At 40.5% G+C, this 16,352-nt stretch overlaps 1 long non-coding RNA gene across 1 annotated transcript in view; it reads right to left on the bottom strand.

Annotated features, from left to right (window-relative positions):
- LOC130519519 (uncharacterized) overlaps positions 1–8,386 on the bottom strand; it is a 30,002-nt gene extending 21,616 nt beyond the window's left edge. The window contains exons 1-2 of the long non-coding RNA XR_008948349.1: positions 7,268–8,386; positions 6,068–6,162 (exon numbers count right to left, since the gene is read on the bottom strand). This is a non-coding gene — a long non-coding RNA (uncharacterized LOC130519519). The remainder of the gene's footprint in view (positions 1–6,067; positions 6,163–7,267) is intronic.
- Between the last annotated feature and the right edge of the window lie 7,966 nt (positions 8,387–16,352).

Genomic DNA, 16,352 nt, shown 5'->3' with positions numbered 1-16,352 from the left:
ACCAACAATAGCTGGCTGACAGTTTAAAACAGGTTCACAGGGAGTGAGGTGATTTTTTTTTTTCTTAACTTTGCCTGCAAATGTAATTGACCCACATCAGCAACAGTTCTTTGTTGCAGATGTAACATCTCTGTACATACAAACGCGCCAGACACGTGGCACAGTCGGAGAAGAGTTCAACTGGTAGAGTTAAGAGTGAGGGAGAGGAGGAAAACAGGAGTGGAGATCGCATCTCAATGCAGACCAGCAGAGCAGCTCCCATCCCGCACTGCATGAATCCCATCTCCAGGGCTCTTAGCAGGTAATAGCAATGCTCCTGCCATTAATGTCCGGAGAAGTGGACCCGGAAAAATCCTTCTGGAGCCCTTCTGCTTCAGCAGCAGTCCATACAACACCCTGATGAAAGCAGATGACAACTCCTGGGTGGTGTGGGGTAAGAACCAAAGGCAAAAACCTTGAAAGACAACTTGTTTTCTCACTTGAAATTACTTTTTATGTTCCCATAATGAGGCTGGGTAAAGGACCTCTGCCTCATTGTTCAGTATTAATTTGCTTTTAATGCTAATTGTAGCCAGAACTACACCTAAAGGAGCATTATTAGAGATTCCAATTTCATTAATGTTTGTTACTTTGCTGTAGTTTTTTTTTTTTTACTTTTAAAGAAATGGCAGTTTGTACACTGCCAAGGTAAACAATATAAAACAATTAAAAAACTGTTGCATGGACTTGGCATCGAAAACTGATCTGTGAAAAGCAATGTGGAGATGAGGATTGCACATCGGGAAAACGAATGCGGTGACCTGCACACACATACAAAGTCGAGCTGATGCAAAACCTACCACAAGTGACCCCTTTATTCTGAGTCATCCTTGAATCTCCTGCTTTACTACCTTTTCAGGTTGTCCATTCGAGCAAGGCTTAAACATTCGTAATAGCATTGTTTCAGCCAGTTGTTTTGTAATCAAGCCTTTCATACATGACCCGGCTCTCATCAACTGCTCAGAGAAATGAGCATTGTGTCAATGACATGCCTGTGTCGCCAGTGTCTGGATTATTCTGACGATGTATGGCCTTCTAACACTGTACATATTCAGATGGTCATAGCTTCATTTGATCGCATCATAGAAAAACTTAAATGAAAACCACAATAAGAAACCTTTTCTGTCACTGGTGGAATGGGTCAGCTTGTAATAGAAATTAAAGACATTATTACTTTAATAATTCTAGAACCATATTTGCTGATAAATGATGATCCCAAAAAGATGTTGCCGATCATTTATTGAACTTACAAATATTGATCAAAACAAACCTACATGATAAATGGAGGAATGGAGAGGTTGGCAGATGATATGGATGTGTTATTCAGCTGTCCTTTAAATATTTGCTAGACATTCTAACTCTCACCAGCTCACACTCCCCTATATGTGGTTCAGCAGCCTGACTGCCACTCTTGCCCCTCCCGGCTCTTCTAATGCCCCCCGTGCCTCAGGACGAATTGTCTCCATTTACCTCAGATCATAATCACACTTTCATTCTGCCAACATTAGCTGATAGGGCAGGATAATATTTGCTTCTATTTCCAAAGCATGCCTGCTCTCTTGTTTTACGTTATTAGTTAAATTTGCGCAACCCTGTGGTTGATCCCATCTGGTTGTGCCCTCCCTCTGCTTTGCTTCCTCCACTCAAAGCCAACAATTTGCTGTGAAATTGTCTCTGCAAAAAAACAGAAATTCTCACGACTTCCAGATTTCAATGAGACAAAACCTGTTATGATACAATGCCATAAATAATATGTCTCTCCTCTCTGGAAAACACCATCCATAACAACCTTTGCTGTGGTGCAGATAGCCATCTGAAGTCTTCCAAAGATTAGAAAGTCAAGTGTCTCGCTATGTCTTATGGTAATGAAGGGTTGTTTTTAATAAGCTGCCTGTTCTATATCTCACAGGAACGGGAGACTAATATCTCAGCCTAAGTAGGAGGGTCATTTGGGTCAAATCCAGATTAAATTGCTGCTGACTATTAATTCTGAAATCTTCACTATCTACTGAAACTTGAAAGAAAGATTTGAATATTAAGATGTGCTATTAGCATCAGACTATCTGCATTTCCATGAAACAAGCTTGGTAAAATATTTCTTCAAACCTCTGTTAAAGGTTGGATAAAAAAAAAAAATTACTTGGGCCACAAACAAACCGCTAACAAGAGGAAGGTTGTCCGCGACTGGGGGTCAAAAGTGGCCACTGTTGGGAATCTGTCATATTTTAAAGATTGTTCTCTTCTCAAGGAAGCAGAACTGATTAAACACTCCAGCCATCAGAAGCCATTCATCAAATTCTTTTTTAAAGCTCTTAAAACAGTATTTTCACACTTTTATATTCCACCGTTCTCTGACTCAAAGGTCATTCCAAGAATGTTGTCTCTATGATGTTATATTTCAGACTTTGAACGCAGACATCAAAGATTGTCTTCAGCTCTTATTCCTTTCACATTTCGAGTGGGAGCAATAACATGGAAGGTCACATCTGCCTCAGAGTTTCCCTCCTCACCCTTTAGTAGACCATCCCCTGCGATTTTGAAAATTAAGCAAGTATGCAAAAGGGACCGCAGATCGATGAACAGCCATCAGCCTCACCATCTGGCCACAGTTTGTTTTCTTAGCAAATGAGGCTGATTATTGAGGGCGGCTAATGACATTGAAATCTATGCAGTTGGTCATGCTTTACCGTTAGAAATTTCAAAAATGCAAAAAAAAAAATCTGTCCTCAGTGACCCACAATTGTTATAGCTCATCTCTGACAGCAGGGCCATAGTTACTACTTATTACTGTGTCCAAGCAGTACTGTGCAGTATGATGGCACAGGAAAGGCTCAAATTATAGAGTATTCAGTTACATTAATATTTTATATTTCATGTTTTGGTCACCTTTTGGAGGGGAAAAAATATCAAAATATAGTCAAAGTAGTCATGCGACTCAAAGGTAAGAAAAGCCACAATCTAGTTGGAATAAGTATGTTAATGACCTCTTTTAATTCAAACAAGTAGTTTAAATGAAGAAATATAGAAGTTATACCTCTTAAAAAATTCTCTCTTTTCTACTTGTGCGGTGAAAAAGTAGGCCATGGACTTTTCTACCAAACTGCCTATAAATACTGGTGATTCAGTTATTCACTATCTAATTGGCTTTGTGCCCTTGAGGTATTTTTGGCTGTGTGTAGACAAAACCTCAGGTTAGTAATTGCGCATTTTAAAGTCTTACTTGTTGTTTTGTACAGGTCTCAGATTTCCAGAACAACAATCAAAAAGGATGTGCATCACCATACTAACTGCCTGAAGTCATAGGTGTGATCCACCCGGGAAGCAACTGCTAGATTTATTGAGCTCCAGGAGAAATCGTCACTTCATGTTGCTTCCTGTCTGATCCTTTCACTAATAATTATGTTGTCACACCATTTCCACACTGATCCCACAGAGCCATGAGCAGCAAATATCACTCCGCATGCCTTTACAGTCATCACATTAACTGTTGTCTCCTTTATACTGGCCTTGTGTAACTGCCGCAACCAGGTTAATTAATATGGGTTTTCTTCTAAAACATTAGAAGATAAATCTAAATTTAAAATGCATTTATACTATTTAACTCTTTAACTGATAAATCTTTCAAATTACGTTTCTCCTTAACATTCCTAATAGAAGTGATGCTCGACCAAACAGCATTGAGCATTATTTGAACTGTAATCAGCTGACAGTGGGTGGGCTCCCCACTTTCAATAACAACTTTCCCTTCAACAGAACGAGAACACACACACACACACACACACACACACACACACACACACACACACACACACACACACACAGAACACAAGCCTTAAGGTATTCAAATTCTTATTGGGGGAAGGGCAATTTCTACCGTTGAAAGCAGTTATTTTGTCACCTGCCATTTTGTGTGTGTGTGTGTTGTGTGTGTGTGTGTGTGTGTGTTGTGTGTGTGTGTGTGTGTGTGTGTGTGTGTGTGTGTGTGTGTGTGGCATGCTTACAGATGGTCATATAGAAAGGAGCTGCTTGACTCCTCCTTTTAAAGCTTCCCTTTCAAAGACATTTCCTTTATCTGCTTTCCCAGCCTCCAAATCTCATTTAGTTGTGTGTGCAGTTCCTGTCTGAATTATCTTTTTATTTTCTTTTTTGTTTCTAGAATCATATTAACCTTGTAATATGATTTTTTTATCCCTTGAGGAACTTTCTCCTAAATTTATAGTTTACAGTCCAGTGATCTCTTACACAAGTATCTCTTGCAAGTATTTAAAAATCCATTAAATATCTTTAAACAATTTGCACAATGTGTAATACAAGTACAAATTTAGGAAATAAATAAGGTAATAGTGGACGTTATTGGAGAAAACAAAAAAACATTGACTGATATAACAACATGTGATTGGTTAAAACCTAAAAAACGCCATAAAATATCTTTATGTGATTGGTGGAAATTCAAGCCTCCCTTCACTCTTCCTGTTTGAAAGATGCAGCTGTCAGATGCCAGGGTCAGTGGGGCCCCTGTTAGGACTGCCAAGGGAGCTTCCGTTAAAATATCACAAGGCCCTATCGCTCAATCAGCACTCGAGGAAAGGACGTGATGTCATTTTCTGGTCAGTTGACGCACCTTTTGTGAGTGAACAATGGCGACGAAATCAAGCACACGTGCCCCATTATTGGGGTGAAACTAAGCTATAGGGGCCTTGCCCCCGGGTCCTGCTGCAGTCTCCCATCTGTCTTGTGTTGCTTTTGACTGGTTGGAAACTCCAACGGTGTCTTATGTAAAACAGTTGACAGTGTTTTGGTTTAAAAACACATGTGGAAGCCCAGATTTAATTTATGTTTTTTCTGTTTCTCGCTTGGTACTACGGAAAAAGATATCCCAGGGAAAAAAAGACATCTGAAAACATCTGTTCATATCTTACTTATTTGATTTCCCTCATCTTTCTGAGCCCTTCTGCGCAGTTACGGCTATGCATTGCAGTCTGTTGTGTTGTCTCTTAATGGCTCTTTTGTTTTATGTTTCATTTCCCCCAAAATGCTTCGCCGCATCTGTTCTGTCCTTAAATGCTGTTATAAATAAATTTCATTTGGGGACAACAGTATTCATAGACACTTAAAATGCCATTTGCATTAAGTCAGAAGAGGTTGTGGAGGTTTCTTGCCCTTCCAGCAGCCCTTAAAACAAGACAGCACGCCACGCTTTCATTTTATGCACCTACATGGAAAAGGTTAAGGCAGAAGATGTGAACTGACCACATAAAAGGAGGTGCAGGGATTGAAGGCGGGTGCAAATGGCTTGTAAAGGAAGCATGTTGAAGTGCTTTATATTGTGCAACCTGTATGAGATTTTCAGTGCAGTACACCATCAGCTGAAGTGGTTGACTTTAAGATCAGCTCTGTGGTAAAGGGCTCTGCATGTGTTTATAGACCATTAAACCCATTATCCCTGCTCTCTGGAGCAGGCCAAGTGGGTTTTTTTTATGTTGTGGGTGGCTGCATAATATAGGAAATTACAAATCTGGCCTTTCTAAGAGACTGAGCTAAAAACTATTGCATATCTATTAGTGATTGTGCAACTCTTTGAGCTACACACATTGAGGCTCCATCCATCCCATTGCTTTAAACCAGTTATGGTGCTGCAAATTGAGGGAATTGTACATATTGTGGGCAGTGATTGAGGTTTTAGATGGCACTGCCATGATTGTGCCTCTGACTGTCAACACTCCAGCAAGTTTGTATGCTTCCAGCAGAGACACAGACCGTCTGATAGCTTCTGCTCATGGCTGGTTAGTTCTGACTAGCAGCTGGTTGTTCCAGCTACATTGTTTGTCGGCGATACTATCAATAAGCTGGCATCACACACTACATTTCCTGCTTTCTAATCTGCTGCAGGGAAAAGAGAGCGAGAGCGCGAGAGAGATGCAGCAGATACTGGAGACTTTAAATGTGGATGTGCAGAAAGCTTTCCAATAAATGCTCCAAACCCCGCCTGTATCCGCTGAACAGAAAGGTCAAACGCTTATTCTCTTACCTGGAAACTAATCTCGCCATCCAAATTGTTTCAATATGATTTGATGAGAGTTGAATTGTCTGCAACAGATGTCTGCCATCACTCCATCTAGGGATCTGCAATGAAAGGGAAAGACAGGAAGAAAACATGAGCAGCAGCCCATAAATAAAGCTGTTGTTCCTGTCGCTGAAAATACCTTCACTGCCTTTTCCAGGCAAGCTCACAGGAAGTTTAAGTCTAAATAGGGAATATGAGACCCTTCCTGTCCATCCTGATATTTGTGGGATGTGGACACCTTCATTTAAAATACAGCGATTGGAGATCAGGAAAATGTTTCAGAACAGAAAATATCATTTTTATAGACCCACCCGTGTGTGATAGAATGGAGGAATTGCTGTGTGTGTTTTGTGTCCCCAGTGGTGTGTTTATGGGGGTTCTGTGTTTTATACTTCCCAATCACAGCAGAGTCTGATGTTTGCACTTTTAACTTAATTTGATTATTTATATTTTTTCATTCTTTGAGTTTTATCTCTTGAGTTCTCTCAGCTGTCAGACGGTGTGTAGAAAAAATGCATCACATGCCTTTGTGATTCATGTTTTTTCACCCTATGCCGAGATTACCTTTCTCGTCCCAAAATGCAGAAGCAATAATGAGCAGAAGCATCAATCCTACTTTCTGACACTTTATGCTTGAAGAAGAATTTTCATGTCAGGCAATAACCGCTAGTGAGCCTCAGCGGCACACGTTCTGGGCTCACGCCTCCACCGAAGCCTAATGGGATAGATCAGCTCTTGCATAACTGGGGGCAATCACTCACTCCATCTCCTCTCTGACAGGACTCAGTTATGGCTTGTGGGTAATATCATTTCTGTTATCTTAAGATATCAAATTTCTGCCCTTATTGGCAAAGACCTTAGCAAATGGAGGGTAACTTCCTCGCCTTTGCAAGACAGAAGATGAGAAATTAAAGGATATTTATTCGTCTCACAAATTCCATTTACGATGGCATTCCAAAGACTTTGGTGACATTTTTAGGTCAGAAAAATATTCTTAAAACTTTTTTGCACTGTATAATTTTGCTTAAGAGGCATCTACTCAGTAAGAATTATTTCAAACTACACTATATTTCCAAAGGTATCTGGCTACCTGCCTTGACTCACATGTGAACTTAAGTGCCATCCCATTCCTAACCCATAGAGTTCAATATGATGTCGGCCCACCTTTTGCAGCTATTACAGCTTCAACTCTTCTGGGAAGGCTGTCCACAAGGTTGCAGAGTGTGTTTATAGGAATTTTCGACCATTCTTCCAAAAGCGCATTGGTGAGGTCACACACTGATGTTGGTCGAGAAGGCCTGGCTCTCAGTTTCCGCTCTACTTCATCCCAAAGGTTTTCTATCGGGTTCAGGTCAGGACTCTGTGCAGGCCAGTCAAGTTCATCCACGCCAGACTGTCATCCATGTCTTTATGGACCTTGCTTTGTGCACTAGTGCACAGTCATGTTGGAAGAGGAAGGGGCCCGCTCCAAACTGTTCCCACAAGGTTGGGAGCATGGAATTGTCCAAACTGTTTTGGTATCCTGGAGCGTTCAAAGTTCCTTTCACTGGAACCAAGGGACCAAGCCCAGCTCCAGAAAAACAACCCCACACCATAATTCCTCCTACACCAAATTTCACACTCGGCACAAAGCAGTCCGAAATGTACCGTTCTCCTGGCACCCTCCAAACCCAGACTCGTCCATCAGATCGCCAGATGGAAAAGCGTGATTCATCACTCCAGAGAACGCGTCTCCAGTGCTCTAGAGTCCAGTGGCGACGTACTTTACACCACTGCATCCGACGCTTTGCATTGGACTTGGTGATGTATGGCTTAGATGCAGCTGCTCGGCCATGGAAACCCATTCCATGAAGCTCTCTGCGTACTGTACGTGGGCTAATTTGAAGTTCCCATGAAGTTTGGAGCTCTGTAGCAACTGACTGTGCAGAAAGTCGGCGACCTCTTTGCACTATGCACTTCAGCATCCACTGACCCCTCTGTCAGTTTACGTGGCCTACCGCTTCGTGGCTGAGTTGCTGTTGTTCCCAAACTCTTCCATTTTCTTATAATAAAGCTGGCAGTTGACTTTGGAATATTTAGGAGCAAGGTAATTTCACAGCTGCATTTGTTGCACAGGTGGCATCCTATGACAGCTCCACGCTGGAAATCACTGAGCTCCTGAAAGCGGCCCATTCTTTCACAAATGTTTGTAGAAACAGTCTCCATGCCTAAGTGCTTGATTATATACACCTGTGGCCGGGCCAAGTGATTAGGACACCTGATTCTGATCATTTGGATAGGTGGTCAAATACTTTTGGCAATATAGGGTATTTCAACACTATAAATCTTGCTTCCCTCCCTCAGTAGCATGCTCACTTGAAACCAGATGTGTGTCATGAGTTGGCAATATTTACACCAAATGACACATCACCACTATCATGCCCACTGAGGTGTTAATTCAGTTCCCTAAACAAAGTCAAGTTAAATTATTGATGAAATAACAGTTCAAATTCAAGGATTATTTTCTGTTTGGTGGTGCATGTACGGGCAGTGGTGAGTTTGACAAGTCAGTGACTGCACCGCTTAGCAGGTAGAAGAAGAGCTTAATTAAGAGATTAGAGGAAGGTGTGACGGACAAGGAATTTAAAACAGGTGTGAGAGAGATGCCGGTGCCTGACGTACAGAGGTGAGACTGACAGCTCCCATCAGTGCAAAGGAAGTATGAAGATGGCAGTAGTAACATTGTTTAATTAAACCTACTATTGTTTGTTCTTGACTGGGTTGAGTTTATCTAAAGGTGGTAAAAGCAATACAATTGTATTTTATTGTCTGTGCAGTTTGCTTTGAATCAAGCAACAATAGGCCTAATTCATTGACATGACATGTTAAGGATTTTGTTAATTACATTTTATCCATTTGTCTGTTCATAGAGGTGTGATTTTCTGATTGGCTTCAATTTGGAGAAAGCTTTTGTTAAAAGTTGGCATTTGAAAATAATTCTTTCAATGACTTTTCTCATCAAGTTTTTCATTCCTTGTTTACAAGAAAAAAATGATTGTCTTCCTTAAAGGTAATCAACCTGCAGTAACCTGATAATAAATTACTGAATTATTTTTGGTCACAAATTCCTAGGAGAAAATAAGCTGAGTTGTCACATTTCAAGCCGTTTGAGGCTGTTGGGGCTAGCAAGGCCTTCTCTACTGGCCTAGGAAAAAAAATCAAACTGTTATTTATATTTTGTCCGTGAAAACTTATTTAATTCCAAATGGTCTGTCTGCTTCATTTCAAAGGTTTTCTGACGGTTATGCTGCTTCCAGACATGCATTTTAATATTAAAACTTTTAATTAATCACATTTCAGCCATTATTTGTTGCTAGGCAGGGTCAAAGTCAAAGGAGTCTGCCTGGTGGCTTTCACACTCCGTTCTGAAGGCCCTCTAACACAATAAATGTCAATGAAACTGTTGCTTTAAACAATCAGATTTTGATTTGATGTCACCAAGGCATTCTAGCAGGTGTACGGCGGTCACCGTTTTCAGACCTGTTGATTGGATAGTTGGAGAGCGAAACAGCCAAAGCTGCGGCAATCGACTTATTTTTTTATTTGTGTAATAGCTATTTTGTCGCCCCACAATGACAGCCGTACTGTAAAGGCCATTTTCAAGACTGGATTTCAAGAAAAGCTGGACATTGTAAAGAAAGGTCGGACAACGTCTAGCTAGCATCTTGATGGAACCAAAACGCACGGATTATCTGTACGACAGAGTTATCGAACTGTCTTTGAGGAAAGAGAGGATGGATTTTGTCCACAAACGATATGATTTTCCTGGAGTAAAATTTATTTCTTTAAATAAGTTTATGAGGTTAATATTGATGTTTGTATGTGTGTCGCGGCTGTAACTACAGTAGAAGAACTTGTTCGCCCCTGGTTTGTTCATTCAGTAAAGGCATTTATTGTGGCTACATGAATTGTCTGATGCTCTTCATACAGTATTTCTGCACAAGAAGATGGTTTTTATAATCATAAAATAGAGGGTTGGATTGATTCAGACAAAGCACTGGCAAAGGCCTAGGTGTGAAATGCACAGTCTGTCACTGATAATATGCAATCTAAACAAACTACTGTATAAGTAATCATCTTAAACAGGTTTTGGAGGCTATGGTGGCAACCTGGGGTTAAAGTTTTGTCTAAAAAAATTGTTACATATGGTGTTACAACACAGGAAATGTACTAAAAAATCAATAAATTAAAACAGATTTACTGTCCAAAAGGGGCAATTTTTCACTGCTCAATCAGTCTTCTGTTAACTGGCCCCTTATTCCTACTTCAGAGTAATGTTGCAGCTGGATTTTATCCCACTGGTCACTGAATTAGAGGCAGGTATTATTTCATTCATAGGGATGCTGACTGTGTTTGATTACGCATTTTTGTTATTTTATGTTGCAGCAGAAATTCAGCCATTTCAGTTTCAAAATTGTTACTGCATCCATCACTTTAACCTCTCCTGTGCTGATGAGTTACAAGAGGAGAAGTTGAAGTCTTAAAAACTTCCCAGCTTTCTATCCTCCACCCTGCAACTTTATCATCCCCGGGACACCCCTGAGGTGTCCCCCTCACAAGAATCAAACTATGAGTTGACTGGTCCAGTGGTATCCCACAAATCATATCCCAGCAATCTGTTCGGCTTTGTCTTTGGGGTACAAAAAAATGAAAAGGAAGAACAGCAAAGCTGAAAGGTGTGGGTGCTGATGCAGAAATTACATATTTCCATATGTTTTATGAGGGTTGTGTGACTCCTCGGTGATCCCAGAAAGTGAAATTGGTAATTTTTCATTTATTTTTTTCTTGCTTTGATGGAAGGTTGATGGAAAAACTATGGAGGAACTAAATGCTACTATTTTCTTTCCTTCACAAAGGGCCATTAAAATGTTTAACCATGTTTATCTTTTCTGACTGTGGTCACAATCCAGGATGACTGCATTGATATTCTTTTAATTTAATTTGCAGGATAAGAACCTATACTTACATTAATTCAGAGTACAGGTGGACATCATGTCTTAAAATATGTCGGCAGTACTTTGCATGATTTCGTCTTGTGGGAATGTAAATAGATATAGTCATACTGTGTGAGGAAGTCTCGAGTGGCTGAGGTGGGATGGAGTTGAAGGTGGAGATAAGGCCTGCATCAGGGATCAGCCCTGAGCCACTTCCTGTTTCCTGTGGTGATGGACAAGCCTTTGGTTCAAAAGGATACTACTTGTAATATGTTTGCATATGGTTTGATTTGTGGTGAGAGCATGGTGTGGAAGAACTGAGAGGTGAAGTGGGACAGAATAGAGGGGACTCAGAGAAAGCCAGATGAAATGGTAAGATGAGGATAGTGGACTTGGATCAATGGTCCAGACCAATGGAGATTCGGGAAAAGAGGTGATGAAGCATGCACAAGCAGGTTGTAATGATGAAGAAAAAGTCAGGTCAGCCTGTCTGCTTGAAGAATGTTGGTGAGAAGGAAGGGAAAATTGGTGTACCCCCCAATGTTTAAACAGATGCCAAAGCAGGACCAGAATCATCAGACAGCCTGATTTTCATAATTATTTTTAAAGCTTAGACACACAATTTAATGAAGTTAAATTGGACACACATCCTAGTGGCTAATATGTGTGTGCGTGTGCGCCCGCAGGACAAGTGTCGCTGGATAGTCCTGATTCTGTGCTTGTGTACACTAAACAAAGCTAGAGCCCACCATCAAACTACACTGGTGTGGCTTGTCAAGCCTCCTCTAACCACCATACTTCTGTTCCATTCAAGCTGTTAATGTAAGAGCCACACATCCTGGGATCCTGGGCTCGTGTGTGTGTGTGTGTGTGGTGTGTGTGTGTGTGTCACTACATATTACCCACATGCTCCTGTACGCATATTTCATGGTCTCAGAGAGGTCTGTGTTCTTGAAAGCAATCAAAGCGTAACTAGCAGCACCAGCACTGACACGCCCAGCACTTCCACTGCTTAACATTTGCAGTTTGGGTCTTCATGTAAACGGACACCTTTTCATGTCCTCACGCTTGTTATTTGGAGGTGAACACCTCAAACTCCTTTGGGATAAACATGTTCCTCAATCCACCACACAGACGGTACTGGCACATAGACACACAGCAGGTCTTCATCTCCTCATCACAATAAACGCTTTGCATAGCTTTTCCACTCCATCCGAAATCACGGTAATCCCTGAGCTTCTGTGTAATTATCTCTCCTTTAGGCTGATCTCTGTGCTCCTCACCTTGCTCAGCCTAGTCACATTACCTCCTCACTTTTATCTATAACTCTTAAAGCTCCTGCCAAGAGTCCTCTTAACTCATCCCCCAACTTTTCCCTTGACATGCCTTTCCTATTGCACACCCTCTCCTTGTATCTTTCCCCGTCTTTTAAGAGGATTGTGATTAGCAGAGAAAAGAAGTGGTGCTTCATAGAAAATCTGTATTGGAGCTTTATCCCTCATTAATTTTACAACTATTCTAATAAGTGATATGAAAAGAAAATAATGGAAACATAATTTGCTAAATGGACAAGAACTCTTGGGGCACCTCAGGGAATCTTTTCCATGATGTGATTTTCAGACCTTTTTTTTCTGGCTGCATCTACAACTAAAGGAAATTTCTTTTAGATTTTCGGCACTGATAAATACCCCAATTTATTATAGTAGATAGTTGTTTCCGCATTCTCTAATTGGCTAAAGACAGGTTAAACTTTAATGATTTATTTATTGGCTTGGGTGCAAATCGAGTGACTACAGTCTACTAAAACCCTCCTGAAAAATGAAACTGTACATTTACTTACTTGCATTTTTTTTTCCACATACGGACTGTTGTGACTGGTTAATAAGCAACTTTGCTGAAGGCAAGCTGTGTTTGTTATTAATGACCCTGTCTGAATAGCTTTTCACGCTGTCGTGTAGACAGGTTTCATTTGATAGTCTTAGAAGTCCTGTTTCATTTTTGCTCAGACATTGGACAGCCTACGTCATGGAGAGGGGTGAGTAACGGTGCCGGGGAGAGATGGCGTCAGGATTGAGTGGCTGGGAGAGCCTCCAGACAGAGGTGGAGTCTGAACTTGGACCCCTCTCAGGCATTCGCACTATTGATTGGGGGAAAAAAACCACTCCTCACAGCTCTCTCTGCAGGTGAATTATAACACTTTTAACATATGCAGTTGGGGGAGCCATCCAAATTCTAGAATTAAATTCAATAAAACCACTTTAAAAATAAATTTCTTCAAAGACATTGACCTCAAAACCCTCTTTAATGTTGTTGCCCGGCTAAAGTGCGAATTCACCACAGCACCTGAGTGTGTTTATTGGAGAGGTGTGAAAGTTGCCGCAGCCATACAAACGAAGGAGAAGGTCTCTCCTCGGGGATAACACAAAGGGCAGAGGTGTTAATTACTCTTCAGATCAGCCATGTCGGCATATCTCTCATTGCTCCTAATTGTCCCTTAAGGGGCACCCAGTTCTTCATTATGGGAGCACTTTAGGTGGTGTACATAACATCCACAGTAGTGTTATTTTAGGTGCATTTAGGATTTATAATTGGCTAATTTAAGAGAAGCAGCATCATAACTAGTCAAATAATGCAGAGTTTCATGTTGCTGTATGAAAGAGAAATAAAATTTAAATGAAAAGTTGTAGAGATTTAATGCTAAGTTTAAGTGATTGAGTTCATTCTTTTTATCAAAGCAAAAAAAAAACAAACAGCAGAAATCACCTGCTCTAGATTCAGAACTAATCAACTGCTATAATGATGTTAATGTGATAAGCACTGGGACCATCATTAGATGCTAATACCACACACCCGTATGCACACACTGTGGGAACCTGAATAGCTCTCTGTTGCAGCACAATTACAACACAGATGCTTTAACAAATGGCCACTATTGTACTTTCAGTTCCTGCCAAAAGCTGTGGAACAGCATGCTCACAAATGCCTGCATCTCTGCTTTGGAACCATTTACTTTTCTGTGTCCTAAGACTGAGTGCAGCCTGTTTGTTAGTCTCTAAATCACCAGGGTGTGTACTGGAAATATGCTTGGAAAGAAGAAACCTGTTTAAAATGCATAAAAATAGATGTTCAGGGGAGGGAGTGGGAGAGAGCAGGTGATCTGTGGTGGGATCAGCGTCACAATGCAATCGCTGATCTCTTTTTGTGGGTTGCTGGGTATCCAGCTGTCGCCTGCGAGGTGTCACAGAAGAATCACTTTAGCTGCTCTGGAGGTCTCCTCTCCTGGAATGATCAAGCATTGTCTACAGTGTTACGAAAGTGTACAAAGTTGTGAGTGGAGTTGAGGCCTTCACTCAAAAGTCCAGGCCTGATCAAATTTTACTGAAACTGTTTTAGTTCTCATCCTTTCCTTGACGCACAAATTTGTGCAGCAATGTTCAGTTGAGTGAAGAACAACAGAGTTTTCAGGCTGTATAGAATAAAAACACTAATTTCCTGCACAACAAAAAGATTTTTCACTCAGAAGATAATTTTGACATCTTTTTTTCTTTTTGGAAGTGAGAGCTTCAGCACTCTAACAGAAAATGAAATATAAACATTATTATTCAGATTTTGCTGTTTCATTCGGTTGTAACCACAATGTGATGCATTTCAGAGCTGTTTTGTAACAACAAAAGACTTTGTTTTGATAAAAAGAACAGGTTGTGAATTCACCACCAGTTTCCTTTGTTCATTTTTATTAAATCAACACTTCCTGTCCACAACATGGGAATTGTACCTTCATATTTCCTTGGCACATTCATACAAAAGATGTCACATTATGCAGACTAATTGATGAATGTAGATGTCAATGTTTGCATTAAAAAATGGTTGTTCCTGTAAAAAAAATAATTTGCAAAAGTAGCTGACAGAAACAGGATTTGTTATTGTAAGCAATCGACTTGTCAACAGTAATTATTCCGGTTCCTTTTTTTCAGGCTGCTTGTATTCTAAAATTAGCAAAAGGGAATGTTTCTCTGTTTCGGCAACAGTAGGTGGACATCTGTCTCAGTCATATTTTCCCTTGACACAAATGCTTTTACAGGGATTCTTCTCAAACCATGCATGTGACAGAATCTGTTATTAAAATGTATGCTTCTTCATTTAATGCTGCACTGAAATGACTCTCATTACTCTCACGGATCACACCAAGGTAATATGAAAGGTAAATGTATCTTCTCTGGAAAGATGGCTATCCCTCTACAGACTAATATTTAAAAAATAAACACACACACACAGGCGGACCCACAGAACATATGCTACAAAAAGCTCTGTTGTCACCAGGTGAAAATGTCTCAAAGTAAATCTTCACCATGAGTTGGTAGACAACACAGATATCCTACCAGAAGAACAATATCAAAGGTTTCACCCAGCATGGGGCCTGGTCCTGGAGCCAGGACCTTTCCAGGTCACTTCCCATAGAGGGGGACTCTCTTTCAGTGCGCTGCTGGTTCTCTGGTCTTCATCTATCCTCCAGTTGAAAAGCTCCATTCACCCCCAGTTGAAGTAAAATAAAATTACATCAGTTCATTAAAATGTTTTGAATGTCACTTTGGGGGGGTAAACATCTCTTAAATTGTAGCCACACCCCTGGGTTTTGGTTAAGGTGTGATCAGGCTTGACATGTCCCCCCCAAAATGTCCTGATAATAGGCAGGGCTCATGGAGCACTTAAGTTCCACCCAGTAACTCTCCAACAATCTGACCAATTTAAAGGAGGGGTGGGACCATCAGTGGTGGCTTGTGAGGAAAGCTGCAAGCAACACATGCTCGGCCTTCATCTCGGCCAAGAGCACAATTTGTTAGCAATGACAAAGTTTCAACCCCTAGAGGGCAGTCACTCTTACATTTTTAATACAAAATATGCCAAATTGACTAAAATAAAAACACTAAAATGTCATGACTTGAACTAGAAACACTCAACAACAATATTTCATGCCTAAAGAGATGTGTTTTGGCCAAGATTTAATTTCCGTTTAGGTGTAAAAGCGTGAAAGAGCCATTAAATGTTGCTTATTCTTCCATGTATGGAACGTGAGATCACACACAAAAAAAGCTTTTATTCATCTTTTTTTGATCTTCAGTCATTTTTAACTTTATTTTTAACAAGTTAAAATGTGTTTGGTAATAACTAACAGCAGCAGTTGGTAAAATATGAGATTTTTGTCTAGTATGAGTGAAGGACAAAGTATTGTTTGCAAGAGCAAGAATTCTGGAGGGAGATAAAGGATGCCTGAAGAC

The sequence above is a fragment of the Takifugu flavidus genome, chromosome 2 (genome assembly GCF_003711565.1).
Source record: "Takifugu flavidus isolate HTHZ2018 chromosome 2, ASM371156v2, whole genome shotgun sequence".
Taxonomy (NCBI): Eukaryota; Metazoa; Chordata; class Actinopteri; order Tetraodontiformes; family Tetraodontidae; genus Takifugu; species Takifugu flavidus.
The sequence above is the reverse complement of the archived record's forward strand: the minus strand, read 5'-3'. Positions and strand labels throughout refer to the sequence as shown.